Below are 3,019 nucleotides of genomic sequence, written 5' to 3'. Positions count from 1 at the left end.
CCCAGCTACTTGGGAGGCTGAGGCATGAGAATAGCTTTAACCTAGGAGGCAGAGGTTCCAGTGAGCCAAGATTGCACCACTGTACTGCAGCCTGGGTAACAGGGCGAGACTCCATCTCAAAAAAAAAAAAGAAAGAAAGAAAGTAAGGACTCTAAGGACTCTAGGAGATATTTGGCATTGTTTGTCCTACTGACAGGTTAGGCAGAGGTGATGCGTCCATCCTGGGAGGAGTGTCTGACTGCAAGGGGGAGGCCCTTCAGAACCCTTCAGAGCTCTCGCTCTTTGCTGAGGATGCATTTGAGATGAGGGCTGCCGTTAGAGCCAGTGTTGAATCAGACCCTTCCCTATAAATCCCACCCCTCCATAAGTCACATGGGACATAAATTGCAGTGAATGACTAGAATGATCAGAGACCCCTGCAGACTTTGTGGGACATAGGATAACATCTCTGTTGCTTTAAGCCACTGAGATGTGGGGATTGTTTGTGACTGCAGCAAGACCAAGACAATCCTGAGTGGTGCAGACGTTTCACAGAATGGATTTTCTAGAAAAATTTAGATCTGACCACAAGAGGCCCATGCTCCCTCATGGAAACAAGTGGCTGAGCTGAGTGGTAGCTTTATTTGGGGTCAGGGGATCTCCACTTTGCCTCAGTCTTCACCCAGCCCATTCACTCACTTAGGCTCACTCTGGCTCATGTCCACACCACATTTGCTGCTCTGACTTGGCTTCCCCTGCAGGAGGGCCACATGAGGTCACTGTCGGAGCCTCCCCACTGCTAAGAACCCCTGCGCCCAGGAGAGGCTCTGAAACTCAGCCACCCCGAAGGGCCTGAAGATTGTGCCCACCCAGGGATGTCTCTCTCCAACACTTAGCATTGAGCGTGGTGGGTAGTAGGTGTTTAAAAACACTTTCAGGACTAACAAACTCTTAAACTGAAGAAATGACACTCCACAGTGGGACTCCAGTTGGAGTCAGGAGGCAGGTGCTGTCTCCACACGGAAGTCTGACCATACTCACAACCATCTGCTCACTTCTGTTTGCCAGACCTGGAACACTTTCTTCTAGGGGCTCAGAAAAGGTGGTAGGCACCTGGAGTAAGAGGACAGTGAGGCTCAGAGAGGGGAGGTGACCTGATCAAGGTCACGCAGCCAGCAAGGGGAGAATGTGAAGGGCCTGAAGCCAAGGCTCACATTCACTCACAGGATCTCCTTCACGAGGCCTCCCAGAGGAACCCAAGGATCTCCTGATTCTCCTGCTCTCCTCAAAGGTCATCAGGCTTCCCAAGGTCTTCAGAGAAAGACCTTAGTCTTCCTTCTTTCCTGGAAACAAACAAACAAACAAACAAACAATCACCATTGAATGCTGCGGGTCCTGTTCAGATACAAGTTCCACACCTTCCTTTGAGTGCTTTGAGTGTAAGTGACCTTACTCCCTTACAACTCAGGTTATTCCCAGAGCTATTCCACTCAAAAAGTAGATTTTCCCCTTGTGAAATGCTAGGATTTATCTGGAAATAGAATGAGTATTTTCCCTTCACTTGTAGAATTAAGATGGAAAATTGGAGAAACGTTCTCCCTCCTTCTTCCTTGAGTATTAAAATAACATCTGTTTGCTTCAAAAGTGAATATACCTAGCCTGAGAGGACTATTTACATGGAACCTGTGTTGGGAAAGGCAAAAATCCAATTGCTTGGTGCAGTTAGGTCAACATGGCTGCCAGGCGAGCCAGGACGTTGAGCTTCCTGCTTCCTACCTCCCTCTTTCCCTTTCTCCCTCCTTCATTTCTTCCCTTTTTTGATTATTTTTTAAATGTGACAAAGTATGCATCACATAAAACGTATCATTTTAGTCATTTTAAAGTGTAGTTTAGTGGCATTAAGCACGTTCACAGTGCTCCACAACCATTGCCACCCTCCATCTCCAGAACGTTCACCAGCCCGAACTGAAACTCTATACCCACCAAGCAGTCACTCCCTGATCTTGCCTTTGCCAGCCCCTGATACCCAGTATACCCTGATATTCTCTTATTTCTGAATTTGTCTATTCTAGGCACTTCATGTCAGTAGAATCATACAATATGTATCCTTTCATGTCTGGCTTATTTCACTTAACATTGTGTCTTCAAGGTTTATCGTGCTATAGCATGTGTCAGAATTTCTTTCCTTTTTTACAACTGGATAGTATTCCACTATATATCTATACTACATTTTATTTATCCATTCATCTGTTGGTGGACACTTGGGTTACTTCCACCTTTTAGATATTGTGAATAATGGTGCTGTGAATATTGGTGTATAAATATCTGCTTGAGTAGCTGTTTTCAATTCTTTTGGGAATATATCTAGAAGTGGAATTGCTAGGACATATGGTAATTCTATGTTTATCTTTTTGAGGAACTACCATACTGCTTTCTACAGTGGTTGCATCATTTTACATTCCCATGAGCAATGCACAAGGGTTCCAATTTCCCCACATCCTGGCCAACACTTGCTATTTTCCATTCCTTTCATAACAGCCATCCTAATGGGTATGAATTGTTATTTTATTGTGGTTTTAGTTGGCAATTCCCTAGTAATTAATGATATTGTGCATCTTTTGATGAGTTTATTGGCCACCTATACATTCTTCGGATAAAATATCTTTTCAATCCTTTGCCCATTTTTGAATTTGATTGTTTGATTTTTATTAAGTGGTAGGAGTTTTTGTTTGTTTGTTTGTTTGTTTGTTTTTTAAGAGATAAGATCTCACTCTGTCACCCAAGCTGGAGAGCAGTGGTGCCATCATGGGTCACTGCAGCCTCGACCTCCTGGGCTCAAGGGATATTCCTGTCTCAGCCTCCCCAGTAGCTGGGACTACAGGTGTGCACCACCACATCTGGCTAATTAAAAAATTTTTTTTGACAGAGATGAAGTCTTGCTATTTTGACTAGGCTGATTTTGAACTCCTGGCCTCAAGTGATCCTCCCACCTATGCCTCCCAAAAGCATGAATCACTGCACCCAGCCCAGGATTTCTTTT

Source organism: Mandrillus leucophaeus, unplaced genomic scaffold (genome assembly GCF_000951045.1).
Source record: "Mandrillus leucophaeus isolate KB7577 unplaced genomic scaffold, Mleu.le_1.0 Scaffold593, whole genome shotgun sequence".
NCBI lineage: Eukaryota > Metazoa > Chordata > Mammalia > Primates > Cercopithecidae > Mandrillus > Mandrillus leucophaeus.
This window is presented reverse-complemented; position numbering follows the sequence as displayed.